Source organism: Malaya genurostris, chromosome 3 (assembly GCF_030247185.1).
Source record: "Malaya genurostris strain Urasoe2022 chromosome 3, Malgen_1.1, whole genome shotgun sequence".
NCBI lineage: Eukaryota > Metazoa > Arthropoda > Insecta > Diptera > Culicidae > Malaya > Malaya genurostris.
In genome coordinates this window covers 260,088,432-260,108,435 of record NC_080572.1, presented here as the reverse complement: position 1 = coordinate 260,108,435, position 20,004 = coordinate 260,088,432, and positions in this window count along the sequence as shown.

Sequence of the window (20,004 nt, the reverse complement as noted above, 5' to 3'; positions counted from 1 at the left end):
ATGTTTCACTACAAGAGTATTTCACTAAGCAGGACAACTTCGAGAAGTTTTTTCGGTCTTCCCTTCACGAAACATTTCCGAGCAACGCCGGGTAATTCAGCTAGTATTAAATAAAAATCTGGTCCGTTCCCGGTCTTCTGAAATGACCGCACTCACCGCTTGGTGGAGCGCGAGATTAATTGCATTGTTATCATTTCGACCAAAGTGTGCCATGAAATCTCAATATATACAAATGAGCTAACGTATTGAAAGGGTTCTCACGGTTTGACATTGGCATTATGAATGCGATGATGGGAACTCAGCAGTGCAACCAATTTATCACCATTGGTGCCAGTTTCACGGAGGACCGTAGATGTGCGCCAAAAAAAGATCGTGACTGTCATGTCTGGAAATTATAAATACAGTGATATAAATACACTGTGAAGCATGAATAGATTTCCAATGTCTTTGGTACTTTATACTCATTTACAAATGTCAACAAAAGGGAGTAATATCTACTCAAATTTTTCGAGAAGCATATTTATACAAAATGTCGTAATACCCATTCTATTCAATTTTTGGTAGGTATGGTTTTTACGAAACAGTGCGACTTTTGATCCAATTCTTTAGAACCACAAGTAAGCGTGCTCATTATCTTGACACACAAATAAAAATTCACATTAGAATCACTTGAAAAATCACGAACATCCCCTAAAATTGATAGAGTATCATCGGTTCGTTTACGTGAATTGACCAAACATCGAATAATTCACGTGTATTCCCGGTGTGAAAAATTCAATTTTGAAAATGGTGAACTGTGAGTCCTTCAAGTGTTAGTAGTTTGAACATTTGTAGGTACTTTGTAGGTACAGGTGAAAATTAAGGAGATATTCACAAAAGAGAAAGTAAACAAAGAAAAACTCTCATTGGTTTATGTGCCCTTATGAAATGTTGACATCGAACTGGCAATATAGCTCAACTTGCTGTGCCATCAATCGGTGTCATTTCAAGTGAGGTGACACCACCCAGAAGTGAAGAATAAGAAGAACTTCTATGCAGATTTTCTGAAATAAATGTTCATTTTTTTATGGTTAGAATATTAATGATTTATATGTAAATTTTGAAAATCTCCAACCAATATTTAAAATAACAGTTTTCTGGTATCTGAATGTGATATGAGTACTACACTACATTTTATATATTAATCAAATAATTTTTACTGGATTGTGCATTAAACAGCTTTAAAATGGGAGCCCGCCTGGGTTCGATTCCCAACCCCGCACATAGGGTCAGAAAGTTTTTCTGGCCCGAAGAGGTGAATGACATTAATGTTAAAGCCTCTATAATTGAAACAAAAAAAAATGGGAGTCCATTAAAACCTACGTGGAAAGTAGGGTCTGACCGCAACATCTTAGAGCTAAGGCAGTGTATCTTATTAAATATGTTATAAAAAAGTAGGGTGGAAAATATTCACATAACTTTTCACGTAACTATGATTGATCGTTTTTTTTAAATGAAGAAAAGAAATGTTTTTTTCTGGAAAAAGATGCCAGTTTTCAGGTCTGGTTCTAGGCGCGAATGTCAAAACCCCTTGAATCAAATTGTTTATTTTTCGGAACAACTGTTTTGCAATAAAAAATTCTCGTCAACGTGTAAACATATTTATGTGAAGTACAAATGCTCGGGTAATCGATCAGAAAAAAAAATTTACCCGTACCCGACCCGTACCCGAGTGAGTAGTAAATTTTTTTACCCGACCCGACCCGTACCCGAGTAAGCAGTAAATTTTTTTTACCCGTACCCGATCGAAAATAAAAATTTTTACCCGTACCCGACCAAAAACCCGTCGGGTACGGGTACGGGTCGGGTTTCGGGTAAAATACCCGATACCCGACCATCTCTAGTAAGTATCTCTTATTGTATTGAAAGTAGCAACATAATTTCTTCTGCATACCATCAGTAATATGTTCAGTAATTTATAATAGAATTGTCAGTAGTATGGCATATCCAAAAGTAACTCAAAATTGAAGTTGGTATGAATGATATGAATGAGCATTCAGGGCCAAAATAAAGCGTGCAAAATTTTGAACACAGAAATCGAACGAACCATCATACAAAGCGTGACGTGCAAAACCTACACATAGAAATACGGAATATTTTTAGTGATTAAGAGCAGTAGGCTTGCGACACGTTTTGTTCGCACATGCACAAATATGTCTCCCTCATATTAGTCCATGAATAATACTCATGGTTTATAACCATCCAGAGTTAGTGTCTGTTTTACTGACACTAACTCTGGATGGTTATAAACCATGGCAGGAGCCGCCGGCACGGTCAATGGTGATCGCTACCGCGCCATGATTAGCGATTGGTTCTTCCCGCTACGATCGATCTTCTGCGCACAGCCTTCAAATATCGAATTATCAGTCGAAATTCGGATGTCGTTTGGGCGTCTCGGAGCTGTGATTTGACGCCGTTAGACTTTTATCTTTGGGGGGCTGTCAAAGATGTGTGTTATGTGGACAAGCCAGAGACAATTCAAGCCTTGAAGGACAACATTCGTGCAGCCATAGCTGAAATAAAGCTGCATACAATCGCAAATGTATTCAAAAGCTGGACCAACCGTATGGCGCACTGCAAGGCCAGCCGTAGCAGCCGTTTGAATGAAATTATATTCCACAATTAACCGGAAGGATTGTACCTTAATATGAAAAAATAAATTTTGAAATCGGATGAACCGTTTGTGTTTTATTGTATGTTTAAAAAAAAGTTACATGGCGGACCCTGTACATATATGTGATTCTTTCAAATCATTTTAATACTCAAATACATGTTAGTTCCCATAGACAATACGTGTAGTAAACATTTAACTATTCATAACAATACACTACAGCTTTGAGAGTTGATGAATCCGATTAGTTATTATGAAACTCATAAAATGGGGTTTTTAATGTTATTATAAATTTGGAGTTTCAAAATTCAAACAACCTAAACCAAGCAGATTATAAGAAATTTTGGTTTATTGTATCCTTTTATTTTCTATTTAGGACTTATAAATTGCAATATGTTTCAGATACAACTATTTACCAAACATGTTCCGACACTTCCCAAAAGGTATTCCTGAAAATACAAAAAATCGTATCTTTTGCGTTATAAATTGAGATTATTTGGTTTCATTTGATTTTTTTTACATGTTATACGTCGTCGCCATCATTTTACTTACACTTACATTTTACATAGATATATTTTACACCTTCTGAGAGCGTCAAATCAAGCATAAAGATGACATATTTTTAATGCTGAGTTAACACATGTTTCCAGTTACGTACCCAGAGGGGGGGTGTATCTCCTAACCTTCAACCAAACACTGGATTATTAACGACATTCGCATGATAAGAAAATTAGCAAAATAACAATTTCAAATAAAGAAACATTTATATATCAAACGAATATTTATTACACTTTAAGGTTACATTCCAATTGAGTTATTGGAAATAATTCTATTAATCGAAAATCAATTCAATGAAATTAGATCGTATATCGCTCCGAGATTCCATTCCCTCTAGAGTACGGTAGAGTCAAGGTCAGGAGTGAAGCGCGTGCCACCAACACTGCACCAAGTAATTCCATCTTGTTCGCCAAACACCCGTCGTGGACTCCATCGTTACACAAGACTTAGATAACTGCCGGCATCGTAAAATTGCGAACGACCAGACAGTCTATAATCATTTCTGTTTTAGTGGCGAAGGTGTTATTTAATCCGTCCGGAATGGAAAACTTCTCAGCCCACCACCGGTGAAGTCACGTGAAACGGACCAGATTTGTGCGAAATATGTAACGATTCAATTCAAATGTGTGCCATTTTCAATAAGCTATTGGATTTGCTCATTAATAAATGCATCTAAATTGGAACGTAAAATCGTTCGAACGCACCGTTCCTCCTCAAATGAGCAACTCCTGCTTGAATCCAGGCCGGGATTTGTTTACGGTCAAAATTCAGATTCATATATCGATGGCACGCTTTGAATAATGGAGCACCTTCCATTAGGGATGCATATCGTATGCAAACAGATTGGTTCACCAGTCTGTTTGCCCATCATTGCAATTTGCCCCGGTCTCGCCACGCTACGGTCAGAGGGCGACACGCTGGGAGGAACGGATGGGGACGGCAGCAAGCGAATAGCCGCCCTTTTACAGTTTCGATAGCCGGCGAGAAACGGGCCTGCTCGACCGTGGTGCTATTCCGATCTACACACAGACCCTGTTTAATACAGAATTCACTTTCATTAATTACTAATCGCATTTTAATGAATAAATTATAACGTTTGTAATATTCACGATTATGCAATTGCGACGCCTTCGAGTTGTTTATGAGCGGCCGACAGACAGTTATTCGCAAACGCAAGATCGGCATTGGCATATTTACGGATTGCACCGCGCTCCTTCTACGGAAAGTTGAATAAAATGTTATTAATTCTGTACCGATCTGAGTCCGCTTATTCGCCAGCTCGTTTCTGGGAGAATTGTTTCTAAATTGTTTGAGTGCCTGCTTGATTTACGGGAAATAATTTTCCGGGTTAATTCCCATGTTATAAATATTGTGATATTTGTTTCCGTATATTTGCTAATGTCGATTGTTGGGAAAAGTTCCTAATGCTAAGTATCGAAGGCATGTTGCTCAACTCCACAGATGAAGTGATACAGTAACTAGTTACGAATTGATACATCGGTATCATGGTTTCTTCTAATATAGACGACAGATTCATATCCATAAGTTCGCGGTTTTCATAGGAATTCCGCTATTCAATGTTCAATATTCACATTTTGGCATAACTCCTATCCAAAACAGAATTAACAACCGGTTTGTACTCTGGACCATTTGTAGATTTGTTTTATGCACCGTTCAAAGATTTTAATCGAAATTGTACTATTTCTTTGCATTCAAAGAATACATACATCACCAAACATAAGGAGTGTATCGAAAATAAGCTATCCACAAATTTTTCTTTCAAACTATGATAAAAAACGATATTTTATTCAAACTAAAAATTGATCCTTTATTGTACGAGGTTAAACTTGAGAGTTTTCCTACTTTTGATCGAACGCTCTTCATCAAGTTCCGGACAAGTGTTGCATCGCATTTTTTGGACGCTTGAGTCCAAATTTTTTTGAACTCCTGCAAGTTCCCAGCTGCCTAACCAGTCTTCTTGAAAACGCTCTTCACGATTGCCCAGTAACATTCGATGGGTCGAAGCTGAGGGCAATTTTGGCATAGTGAGCCGACGCTAAATCCGGCCAAAACAGTGGACGTGTACTATGCTTATTATATAAAGGCAGCAATCTCTTCTGGAGACATTCAGATCGATAGATTTCTGCATTTATAGTTCCGGTAGTGTAAAAAATGGTTGACTTTAAACCACAGGAACACATTGCTTGCTATACCAGTACCTTTCGACCGAGTTTCTCCACTTGAATCGACCTGTCCGCATCGCTCACATCCTCCCCAACGACGACAGTAAAGTATTGTGGACCTGGAAGGGTTTTTGAGTCCTCCTTTACATAAGTCTCATCGTCCATCAAAAAGCAAGAATCCGGACACTGCAAAAGACGAGAATACAATTTCCGGGCCCTTGTTGCTGCTCGCTTCTTCTGTTCAACACTTTGTTTGTAGATTTTCTGCTTCTGGTATGTTTTCAGGTGATTTCGCCTCTTGATACGCTGGACCATTCCGACACTCGTTCCTGCTTTTTTGGCCAAATCACGTATTAACATTGATTTGTTCTTCATGATTAGAGATACAACTTTCTGGTCCAGTTTCGGGTTGGAAGAAATGGATTTTCTGCCTCTTCCTGGTAGCTCATCCAATGACGATTTTAACACTGGCATGATGAATTCCAAACCACTTCGCCAATTTTCGCATAGTAATACCCTTCTCACTTAGCCATGTGTCCAGAACCTTTATTTTCACTTCCTTTTCAATACGCGATATATTAAAAACGCAGAATTTCAACCGCACAAACAAGTAAACAAAAGAAAACTGACAGCCAAACGCACAGCATGCTGCGATCTGAGCATAAAAAACCATCACAAATACATGCGTACAACACAAATGTATGTGGATAGCTTATTTTCGATACACTCCTTAATAGTCCTTTTCTGGGCATCCAAAATTCTCGGAGGATTATTTTCAACAAAATATTTTGCTTAGATCCCAATAAGTTTATATGGAAAGTAAAACAACAACAACAAAAATAAGGAGTGATTTTGGCAATAGTTGTGAGGCCCTTCATCAACAGTTCGAACAATCTCATACATATTTTTAATTGCTGAAAAATCCGAATCCGATGAAAAAAATTACTTCTCGTTTAAGGCTTACTGACATGCAAAATGCAAAGTAAACTCCAAAATTGACGTCTCTGTTAGGGACAGTCGTGGCAGAATTTAGGCATTGCTAGCAATTCATTGTATTTTTCACCTCTGATTATCGAAAACATGTATCATTTTAGGGGTTAACCTATTTTTTGTGCATAGGGCACATAACCGTTTTCACATACTTTCTGTTTCGTCTTCGACTCGCCAGTACATAACAGTTTATGTTGAACTGTTATGTGACCCTGCAGTTCGACATAAACCGCTAAAGTTTCTGCTACTTGTAGAACACTTACTGTATGTCGAAAATCGTTTACGTTCGGCACGTCAGGTAAGACATTGCACTTCGGTGCAAATATAATAAGAGTTTGCCTAGCGGTTTATGTTGAACTGTTATGTACTGACGAGTCGAAGACGAAGCATAAAGTAAGTATGTGAAAACATTTAATTTTATCTGCTTCAATTGGCTTGTAGTGATATTTCCAAGCAGTATGATATCGACAATCTGTTATAAATTTTTCGATTTTGATTGACCACTTTTGCAAAGTTACCACATATACAAATTAATCTGTATTTTACAGATTTTTCAGATTTATAACGAAGATTCTCTATATACAGATTACAAATTTTTTGCAAAAAATGCAGATTTTTGATAGCGAAAATAAAAAGTTAAATAATGATCGAACTAAAATATATTAAATTGTCGTACTGTTTTTTCTCGTAGTGATACCACTATCCTGATTTTGTGTTGAATCTAAAAAGAGGATAAAACTCACATGAAAGAGAATATCAAAGACAGTAAAAGCAGATGTCATATCTGCAAATAAATTATTTTGTATGCTTTTAACTAGTGTAGCGTAATTCCTTTTCGGCGAATGACCTAAAATAGGTTAAAACCGAAATAAATAAATAATTCCTTTTGTTTTCAAAAATTGCTTCTGATAAAATGGAAGGATGATGACCTCGATCATAACTTGATTTCCAATTGCATTATACCTAATAAACGAAGTGAAAATTATCAGATTCATTTCTTACTTTCAGATTGAATTTAAAAAGGTTTTCATCAAATTATCATTTCGAGAGGCTCAATTGCAGAAATAACTTCTATCGTTTTTCCAATTACAGTATACTAAAATTCAGACTAAGAAAAGTTTTGGTTTCCTTGAGTTTGGGTTCTAAAGACCTTTTCACTTCGTTGTGCTATGATTTGTTACTGATGAGGAGATTATTTATTAAGGAGGTTGGAGGGGAGATTAGGGTCTAACAGTTGAAAAAAAAAACACTTTTTTGCATTTTTTTCAGAGCTATCGTTCAACAGAATAAATTCATATGTTTTGCATAATACAAAGTATCAGTTGAACAACTTTTTATGAGTTTTTTTTTATGACGCTTCGTAGAAATCATGTTTTGCGGTGTCCACTGTTTCTCAGCGCAGACTCTAATTAGAAGTCAACAAATGAAAGCAGCGTAGATGTTTTTCTAGACCCCAACGTTTTATTTTAATTTTTGATGATTGTTTAAAGCAGAGGGCGAAATAAGCCCATTTTGCGCACGAAAATGTGAATCAAGATTTTCGATTGTGAATCAAAAAACCGAACACCTTGAATTAAAAAATTGCGATTATTTTTTTAAATGTGGGAACTGTAAAAAACTGAGTTTTAAAATTGTCAATATCAATTAATATATCATCAAATTTCGAAAGATCGTTTATACCTCTTACATTCCATTGCAAAATCTTAAATGTTTTTTGTCGTTTAATGTATAGTTGTTATTGAACTTATGAATATTTTCGTGAACAAAATTTTTGGTAGTCGTATTATCCATTTAGAAGAGAAACAAATAACAACACATGTAACATCAATATATTAGCTAAATTAAGCTCTTTTACGCTTGAGTGGTACTTGATCTGGGGAAGGAGACGCCAATTGTGTGGATTGGTAAAAATGTATAACACGATCAAGATCTATTTTATTACGATTTTTTTCCAATTTAAAAGGGTCAGCCTTTTTTAATAAAATAACTCCTCCACGACCTGGCCAGACATACTTAATATTTAACAATTTTTGAGATTCTCGCATGTTTTTTAACAGTTCCAAAGAAGGTAGTTAATAAATTATTCTCATCCAACATTTACTAAATTATACAATATTTAGTGATCTGTTTGGCATAGTTTACTAATTTAAGACGATTATTGTAATGAATCCTATGATCCACTCTTGATTGACAACGAATAAATAAATAGACATAATTCAAGCGATTGAAGCGATGAACCATTGCTAAAATCAACGATTTCGGTTGTTCCCCATCCGCCGTGTTTATCCGATCAAACTCCCTCGTACTATTATCTGTTCCCAAAAAGTTCATGCGAGGAAATAGCCTACCCCACGAGAAAGTTTTTTGCGGATCTATCGGAAAATATTAATTGAAAGATGATCTATTGGTCAAATGATTCTTCACAAATATTCATTTGAGTAATTCCAAGAATGGATAACAAATCATATTTACACAGTTCGATCTGGATGAAACTTTTTACACGTTTTCAGCATGACAAACGATTTATTCTTCTTAAACGTGAAGACCTATTTAAATTGAAAACTTACTACCTAGTAGATTGCAAACCCGAAAAATTTCCCGTTGAACAGACAACTTCCAATAGCTAAACAAAAATAATTATGTAACAGTTTTAAATTCAATTCTGTGCTCCGAACATACGGTTGTAAGTAAATGTAAATTTACAAAATATTTTTATTTGTGTACTGATGAACATATTAAAACAGATAATTTAATGCCAATCACAGTAAGTCCACAAAGACAGTCATACAGAAAACTTATTGAAAGGCAAAGCATTTATTTCCTTACCTTCAATTTTCCTTCCTTCTCAACAAAGCATACTAAATTTACGAACAAGTAAAAATCAAAAGTTTGATAAATTCCGAGTTTCGTTATTCCCTTCATAGTTGCAGTCAATCAATTTGGATCCTTAAATTTTCCAATCAAATTGGATCCTTAAATTTTCCAAAAACGTCAGCTGATCTGTTTCGATTCGTTGCATTTCAACACCAACGGAGCCACGAGCACTCGTACCACTCCTCCTCTTGCACGGTTGGCCTGGCGATTTAATTTAACACACATTAGCCATAATTGATTTGCTAACAATCGTAAAGCACCCCGTACGGACTGGACGATAAGAGGGAAGATGACGAGGGCGGCCACAATCAGCAAACATATTAATCTTGGTTAGTGCATGCATCGGCACACGTGGGAACGTCTGCAAATGCGGGAGCCAGTCAACTTATGCAAATCCACCGCACGGATCTGCTCTCCCCCCTTCCGTTTTCACCCGTTACCCACCATTGCTCGACAGACCAAACGACAGCTTGCAGTAAATCTCGATTATCTACCCGGGCTACTTGCTGTACATCAATCGATATAATAATACTAATTATAGGTCGCATCTGAGTGTGCCGGACACTTCCTCCGGTCCCGATGGCGTGGCTGATAGGATATGTCACTTCGGGTGCACCGAAGTTGGCCCAGGTGCTGCTGAAAGGTGTCCAGTACGGAGCTGAATTATTTAGCCCCTTGAACGAGTGAGTGTACATATCTCGAATATGCAACAACAGCGGCACCAACTCGAGAACCGAGTAAGTAGGACAACACCGAGCGAGAAAGTTAGGGAGAGAGATGACAGGTTATTTATGTAATTGGAGAAGACGTCCGCAAAATTAAGTGTTTTTCCGTGTAATGGCGTAAAACACGATCTTGGCGTAATTGTTGACACCACATATTTGCTAAACATTGAGACATGGGACGTTGAGTTATGGGAACATGTGTAAACGTGTGTCATCGTCGTTACCAAAGTTACCTCAAAACAGGAAGGTTAGGAGAAAAATAAGCTGCAATGTTATTTCGAACTGAGCTCGATACTTTTTTGAACGCTTTGTATATTAAAAACAAATAACTTTAATAGACTATTCCTATCGAAAATGTGCAGATGCGTGCCTCTGGCTACTTGAAATATATGAATAATTGGATCGAAACGATTTAAAACATTTTTGTGTCCAATCTAACCAACTGAAACGCCTGGGCACAGACCTTCGATTGAAGCCAAAACCAACCCAGTTCCAACTCCAACTACTGCTAAAGGCGAAGGCGAAGCTGGGTGGGTTTGACTTCAAGCGAAAACACTTTAAGAAAGACTCGTCTAACAAGTTAATTGTGATACGTTCGAGCTTCGAAGTTAATTGAGCTTTATCTTCAGTGCAGCAGGAAATTCACATGACCTTGTGGTAGTGACACATTTTTCACTATGTTGATATTTACTCAAAATTAAAGAACAACTAAAGGGTTTTTTTAAAGCTTGCTGATTTAAAATTTGAATAGAACAAATGCCAAATTATGGAATGGTCAGATTTTGTTTTTATTTGGTAGATAATTTCTTGGCATTTAACATTTAAATATGATATCGGGTATATGACCGCCACGACTATTTTGCAATAAGGTCATTCTAGAGGTCCCATTTTTGCACTTTTTCAGCAATGACACGTTGAATATTGGTTTCCGATGCATCAATCGTTGCTGGTTTAATCACATAAACCAATGACGTCACGTATTCCTACAAAATATAATCAAGTGGCGTCAAATCACTCGAACGTGGAGGCCAATTCACTGGTCCATTTCTCGAAAGAATATTGTCGTTGAAATGTTCCTTCAATAAGATGATTGTTTCGGCCGACAAGTGACAAGTGGCACCATCCTGTTGATACCACATTTCTTCCACATCCATATTTTGAAAGTTTAGCAACCAAAATTCATTGTATCGATTTCCATTCAAGGTAACGCGTCATCATTCCTTATTTTTAAAGAAATAAAGACCAATGTTTCCGACAGCCCATAGACCGCACCAAACAGTACATTTAGGGGCCGGGTATAGCATGATAGGTAAGTCGATGCATTCCACGCAGCCCATCTGGGTTTGATTCCCAACCCCACACATAGGGTCAGGAAACTTTTCTAGACCGAAGAGGCGAACGACCTCAAGGTTAAAACTTCTATAATCTAAACAAAATAAGAACATTTATCGGTACATGCATCGGTAATTTTTGAACGGAGTGTGGAATATCTTTGCTCTAAATACGACAATTTGGCTTGACTCAGGCGCGTACCCAAAATTTTTTTCCGGAGGGGGTTACAGAACATGATGATTAATTTTCATACACATGGAAATATGTATATAATTTCTTGAATATTTTTTATGAAGTCGTGTATTGAAAATTATTCATTTTAATATTGACTTAAATATGACGAATTTAGTGCTAAATCTTATTCGCAGTTGACAGTATTTTATTTTTTTGAAAAATTGACGAAAAATGACCAAGCCTACAAAAAAGTTATATACTAGTGTTTTCACAAAATCCATCATATATTTCAATAAATATACTGAAAAACTTCAGTATCGAATTGACTTTGAAATCGATTTACAAAAAAAAGCATATTTTATTTCAATAAATTTAAATTAACAGTGTCTTTTATTCGAGAACTGAACAAAACTGAAAGTCATTATCATCTAAGAATTCAGTGAATCTCAATTTGAGAGGAGATTTCACAGAATACTGGTTGCTCGATATTGGCAAAATGTACCAGTAATGGACAAAAAAAAATTTTAGTCAAAATTTTTTTTTTTTAACTGCTGGCCTTACAATACATGGACGGTTGGAAGAAAACATAATCACCTACCGTAGGACAAAGTTTCGTTGAATTCGAAAGTGGTGTTTTTTTGAAAATTGACTTTAAATTTTGGAAAAAAAATTTAGTGTTGGATTCGAGTAGACGAATTTCGCGCAAAATCGCTCATTTTAGTTTTCCAAAATTTACCAAGACTATCTTTTGGAAAAGGCTACACATTTTTATTATTTTTAGCAAATAATTAGAGTAGAGTAATGAAAAATCCTACAAAAAATTGTTGTGCTGTTGGTTTTCTCAAAATAAGTCCAATTTACGAATGAAAATACTGGAAAAATTAATTATCGAATTTTACACTGAAAAAAACGGTCTTAAAAATTTTCAGTCAAATTTAAAAAAAACGCCATTATTTATTTCAATGAATTTTTTTTCCAACATCGATAATTGTGTTCCCTGCCAACCTTCCAAGTATTGTAAGGTGGGTGTTTTGAAGGTACTTCCAAATACTTTTTTCTTATCCAGCACTGATACTTTCTGCTAATATCGGACAACTAGCAAAAGGGATTCGGTGACATTTTCTCACAAATTGATACTCATTGGAATCTCCGATGATCATGACAATCAGTTTAGTTTAGTTTTTAGTAAAATGACCCCGGATAAAAAATTTGACTTGGACAAGAAATAGTTTTTGTTCGAAAAACTTTTTTTCTTTGAAAAAATATCCCCCCTCTCCTCGCCCAACGAACGACCGCAACTATGTTAAAGCCGGGTATAAATAAACGATATATAGACTGTCCCAGAAAGTATGGACGCACTTTGATTTCGCTGTAAATAATTCACAAGTGTTAGATATTCAAATTTTATTTGATATACTGATAATATTAGACTACAACAACAGAATATTATTCTCAACATTTGCTACTTAGCCATTGTAGACTAGCTGGCGCATCTTCTTGCAAACGTTCCTCATTAAATTCCGTACAGACTTCTTGGCGACAAGTTTTGACACTTTTTTCCAATCTTTTTCGAACTGTTGAATGGTTTCGGCTCCCGAGATATGTTTCCTAAGATATGCCTTCGTTAATGCCCAAAATTCCTCCTTTGGTCGAAGTTGTGGGCAATTTGGTGGATTCATGTCTTTTGGGACGAAAGTGAGATTTTTGGTAGTATACCATTCAACCGTTGATTTCGAGTAGTGGCAAGAAGCAAGATCTGGATCCTTGTGGCTTCGAATCATGGGTAGAAGTCGTTTTTGTAAACATTCCTTGATGTATATTTCGCTGTTCATTGAAGCAGTGGTGACGAAGGGTTTCGAAATCTTACCGCAGCTACAAATTGCTTGCCAGACCATAGCTTTCTTACCAAATTTTTCGACTTCAATCGATGTCTCGGATTGGTTTAACACTTGCCCTTCTCGCACCGTACAACATTGTGGTCCCGGCAAGGATTTGTAATCGAGTTTCACGTAGGTTTCGTCGTCCATGATTATGCAGTTCAAATTTCCAGCAAGAATCGTATTGTACGGCTTTCGAACCCTCGGACTGATCGATGCTTCTTGTTTCGGACTACGTTTTGGTTGTTTCTGCTTCTTATAGGTTCGAAGATTCAAACGTTGTTTAGCACGAATAACATTTGACTTCGAAGTGCCCACTTTTTTGCCATATCCCGAACTGAAACCTCCTTCTTTTGCCCGGACGCCTTCAGTATACGTTTATCCAACTGAGGGTTCGTAGGACCTTTTTTCGACCCGTTTTCGGTTTATCCTCAAAGGTGTTATCCTCACCGAACTTCCTGATTGCATTTCGCACGGCTTTTTCACTTACTCCTTCCATTTTTGTTATCTTTCTCAGTGACAGTCCGCGTTCTGTTCTGCTGAAAGTCCACGCATTTCGAAACAAACTAATGAAAACGAATAAACAACTGCACAAGTGGTTAGAGAAGAGTGTAAACAACTGGACGCAGCCATAGAAATTGACAGATTCTGAACCATTGCGAAATGGCAGCGGTTTTTGGTTGCATCCATACTTTCTGGGACAGCCTTTAAATTCAATTAAAATTAAATGTGCCCATCTTGCAATGCTGGTACGGAACTAATTCACCTGTTTTGGGACAAATTTTATCATAATCACTAATGGTTTTGTTTTGTAACTTGATTTTAAATTTTTTAAATAATTTTTTTTCGGTGTAAGTAAGTAAGTAGGGTTTTTTCAGTGTTTTTATTGAAAAATTCGACTGATTTCGTTAAAATCACTAGTTTAAAACATTTCAGTAGGACATCAGTTTCAACAGCAACTGTTAGAAAAACAATGCTTATAGAGAAGAGTATTCATAACATAATTATTTTTTTTTAAGTTTCGGGACGGTAGGAGGTTGAACCCATCTTATCACTTAAGAGAATTTTGCGCTGTAAACTGTTTTAATTGAACACTGATTTTGAAAATAAATTTCCACGATTCAGAAGCGTTGTTCTGGAGTTAACCTATTCATGGTGATTTACCAAATAATAGTGAGTAGAGACGTCACTTCACACTGTCAAAACAACTTTCAGACAATAGAGTAATCCCTTTTGAAATAATGATGCCTTTCTCATATCTCACATATTCTCATATATAAATGTGTGGTATTCTTCAAAATAATTTTCTTTGGTTCTTAAAAAATAAAAAGGTTTGTCCATAAAGTAGTGAAACTTACAGAGTGAAACATTACTCAGGTCGGTTAGACCATCTCTGAGAAATCGCAGGTACTTCCGAAACCTCAATCTGGGAACCGATATAATCAGAGTTGGTTCGAGAAAGTGACTGGGATCCATTTTTGAGCCTATGGCTAGAATCTTCGGTCGTTAATCGAAAACCGGGAACAAGGAAAACCAAATTATTGTTTTCCCGTCTACTGACAATGACTACTAATTGAAATAGTTTTGAGGTAAGTTTAGAAATCATTTTACTTTTTTCCAGGGTTCCGGAATCAGAAAACGAAAACCAGCATAGCCAGAATCCGGTTGTTCGGTTGTCTATTGACAATGGCTGCCGATTGGAATAGTTTCGAAGCAAGTTAAGAAAGTGTTTTGTTTTGCCGCTTCAAGTGACGGTATCCAATCTAAGTTTTGTATGGGACTATGAGACCTTTCATTTGAATCTAACTTTGTTGAAATCGGTCACGTCATCTCTGAGAAAAATGGGGGAAGTAATATGAAATAAGATTTTTCCACTAATCACCCTGTAACTCCAGAATCGGAAGTCAGATCAAAATAAAATTCAGGAACTTTGTACGGGACAATTGTACCTTTCTTTTGAATCTAAGTTTGTGAGAATCGATTCAGCCGTCTCTGAGAAAAGTAAGTGCACTTATTTTCATTTTTTTGTTTCCCCTGTAATTCCGGAACCGGAAGTCGGATTCGAATAAAATTCAGGAACTTTGTGTAGGGTTACAAGACCTTTCATTTAAATCAAAATAATGAGAATCAATTCAGCCATCTCCGAGAAAAGTGAATGCAAAAAATGACAGATACAGACATTTTGCGTACTCGACGAACTATTTAGAACGATTCTAAAGAAATTTATACGTAACAAAATGTTGGTTTACCCAAGAAAGTCGGATGTCAAAAATTTTCGAGCCAAGTTTTTTTTTTTTTGAAAACTAGTTTTTCTATTAATTGAAAAACATCCCAAACGGTTTATTCCCATGCGTGTCTCTCAATTTATTTAGCTAGTGTAGTGAAGAATACGTTATTTTCTTTTGGGAGATTTTACTACAAGAAAGGCCCTCGGAGCTCGAACGGACTTGACTATGAGCATAAAAGCTAAGTATTCAAATCGATTTAGTATTCTTCTTTTTTCAATGTTACCCTCTACATAATGTGTGCGATGGCTTCCCTAGCAAATACTTCTGACAGATTCCGAACCGTTTTGATAACCGTTAATAGTCATGTTGAACTGAACTGGATTCTCTCAAGTTACGTTTATGTGCATATGTTCGGAAATTCGTATTAAATGAAGCCGCATAACTCAGAGAATTATCGACTCTCTGAGACTTGGATTTCGAGTGTTTTTTTTTTCATGTAGGTTGTTGTCAGAGTAACGAACATGATAAAAGCAAATAAATCTTCTGGGTTATCCATTGGAGTTGCTCTTCTAGACATAGAAAAAGCATTCGACAGTGTTTGGCACAAAGGTTTAATAGCAAAAATGTCTGATTTACAGTTTCCTATTTATTTGATCGAAATGATTCAAAATTATTTAACTGATCGTACTCTTCAGGTTAGCTATCAGAATTGTAAATCTGAATTGCTACCCGTATGAGCCGGTGTTCCACAGGGTTCGAGCGTAGCTCCAATCTTGTATAATATTTTCACTTCTGATCTTACAAGTCTACCCGTTGGTTGTCAGAAATCGCTATTCTGTGACGACACAAGTCTGTTAGCCACAGGTAGAAATCTAAGAGTGATCTGCAGTCGCCTACAAAGAAGTTTAAATATTTTCAGTGATTATCTGTCAAAATGGAAAATTGACCCAAATGCAGCAAAAACGCAAATAATTATCTTTCCTCATAAGCCAAGAGCTTCTTTTCTTAAACCAAACAATAATCACATTCTCAAATTGAATGCCTTGGAATTGACATGGTCTGATCAAGCTAAATACTTAGGTTTAACGTATGACAAAAAACTCACTTTCAAGGATCACATTGAAGGAATCCAGGCAAAGTGTAATAAATATATTAATTGTTTATATCCTCTTATAAACAGAAATTCTAAGCTCTGTCGAAAAAACAAATTGTTAATTTATAAACAAATTTTCAGACCAGCCATGCTTTATGCAGTACCAATTTGGTCAAGTTGTTGTTCCACCAGGAAGAAAACGCTTCAAAGGATTCAGAATAAAATTCTGGAAATGATTTTGAAGCGTCCTCCCTGGTTTAATACAAATGCGTTGCACAGACTCACAAATATAGAACCATTAGATGTAATGTCACATAATATTATAAGCAAATTCCGACAAAAATCGATGCAATCTTCAATTGAATCGATTCGCTCTCTGTATTAGTTAGTAAGTTAGTATATAAGTTTCTTTTTCCCATTACACAATACAAGTAGGTTTAGAATTTTCCCTACACAAAAATCTCAGAACTGCGGAAGCAAATAATGTCCTCATGGTAATAACCAAATCATATATATAATAGGGCTGAAAAGTCACCACTTGTGGCTGAACACCCAATTTAAATCTTAATAATTTAATTTTAACTCATATTCCAATAAATAGTTATTTAAAAAATAAATAAAAAAAAACATTCACGTTGTTCATCCAATCGTTGTTGCATATGTTCGTACAATATCAATAATAACAACATTATTTACTCAATGTAAATTTGATCGAGCTACTTGTGAAACATGATTTTGTAACGAGTATCTTTCACTCTGCATAACACAAACTACGATATCTGTGAACCTTTGCTTAGTGACTTAAAATGACTTGATATAATATTTAGAATGTGTCAGTAGAATGAATCAACTATATTGTCTAAATCCTATTCACTCAATAGTTACACTATTTATGTACCATTTAATTCCACTATTTCACTGTCACGTTATTACACTTTCACAAAGTCACTATACTTTAATGAAGCATAACAAACGTTACAATACAGATACGCGTATTTCTGAATGTTATTTACATCCTTCTTCAGTGTATCGGTGCTGTAATGCTGCTTCTTTTATACGAAATGTCTTATTTTTAACGGGTAAAAACGGGAAGAAGCAGGTAGTAACAAATGGGTAGGACGGTAGTTTGATTATCAGCGGAGGGTAACAAACTGAAGAAGTGGGAGATTAAGAGATTAAGTATTTCCTAAATCTATTTGTATCTTATGTGTCGGTAATAACTTGAATAGTCAGGAGGGCTTATTTCCTTGGTCACGATTTAATAAAGAAATGGAGTTGTTTTTAAAAATTTCTAAACTTTCGGCTGTGTCTAATTTCCATGGGTTGGAAATTTGTCTTATGATTTTTATGTCGTTGGTAGTGAGTTCATGATCTTCAGAAAAGGCATGTTCAGCTACTTTTGACTTGAAATGATGTAGTAGTCCTTTCTCTAATTCTTTAGATGCTTTCGCTATTTCAGCGACGTGCTCTTTGAAACGGATGTCTCGAGTTCTCTTTGTTTGTCCAATATATATTTTATCACAATGAGAACACGAGATTTTGTATACCCCAGATTTTTTCAAATTATCCGTAGGATCTTTTGTAGAACCTAGTAAATTTTTCAATTGACAGTTCATGCTGCTGAATACTAAATCTAAAGCAAATTTATTTAGTTTTGATTTCAAAGGATGTGCAATGTTTGGATTGAAGTCCACCGATATTCTTTTTAAATTTTCCGATGCGGGAGGCATAGTTGTAAGTGATTGTTTTTTCAACAATCTTAATTTTTTGTCGAGGATTGTTTGGATTGAACGCTTCGGATATCCATTGAGCTTTCTAATTTCGAAAATAAAGTTTTTCTCTTTTATTGCAGCATCTCTCTTAAGGGGTAAGGTCAGCATTCTGTGAATCATATGGTGGAAAGCTGCCATTTTGTGTTGGTGGGAGTGATTAGAAGTATTTGGTATGACCCGATCTGTGTTGGTTGGCTTCCTGTATATCTCGAAATTTAAGGTTTTTGCCTCTCTGACAATGAGGATATCTAAGAAAGGTAAACTGTTGTCTTTCTCCTCCTCGTAGGTGAATTTAATGTTTTTATGTGAGTTATTAACCATTTGTAAGAAAGTTGATAAATCATTGCGTTTTATGATACAGAATATATCATCAACGTATCTCCACCAGCGATTAGGTAATAATCCCTGGTTTTTCTAAAGTTCTTCAAGATTTGCCATAAACAATTCGCATAAAAACGGGGAGAGTGGATTACCCATTGGTGCCCCTTGTAACTGTTTATAAAATCCGCCTCTGAATTTGAAGTAATTTACATCCATACAAAGCCGAGTTAGGTTCAGATATGACCTTACTTTGCTTTTCCATAAACTGTTACTATGTTGTTGAAGTATCCAATCTTCCAATAGATTGATTGAGTCCTTCACCGGGACACTTGGGAATAAGGAGGTTACATCGAATGAAACCATTATTTCGTCTTCTTCAATTTCATCAGAGTTTTGAAGTTGTGTCGTAAATTCTTGTGTGTTGGGGACTGATCTACTCAAAAAATTTTTTGGCATAGAATGGAATTTTTTTACTAGTCATTTGGCGATTTTTTGGGTAGGGGCTCTCACTGAAGAAATAATTTCCCTTATTTCGTTATCAGGTTTGTGAACCTTTGGTAGTCCTTTGATTTAGGGTAAAGAAGGGTTATGAACTTTGAGGTAATTGAGATTGATATCGAAGTTTGCATTACATTCAAGAAGAGTTTTATCCACTTTTTTGATAATTTCAGGAAGGGGGTCGGTTCTTTGTTTCCTATAAGGACCATCATTAATTTTTTGGGTTATCAAGTTGTCATAATCTTGTTTGTCCATAGAAACTACTTTATTTCCCTTGTCAGCCTTTACATAAAAAAACAGGCTTTTCTCGCAATTGTTTCACTAGTTCTTTTTCATCTATGGTTTGCTGATTATTCAAAGAATTACTTTTAATGACGTCAGCTACGATAGTTCTGGCGTCATTAATTTGAGGAAAGGAAAGATCACAGTTATTTAAACCTGTTTCTATGTCTATAATAACTTGTTTGAGATTTACTTTTGAAGAAATTGCATAATTTAAACCAAAATTTAGAAGATTAGTTTGTTCATTGGTAAAATTTTGAGATGAACATTTTACAAGAAAATCCTCCAAACATTGTACTGGAGGTTTTGGGGGGCGGTCTGAAAAATGTTTGGAACGTAAATTTTTTGAATTTCTTATGAATAAGAATTCGTTTGCGTTCGGATTCGCAATGTTCTGCAATTTTTACTTTGTTTAGAAAAGTTTCGAAGCCTTGCGGATATTGTTTC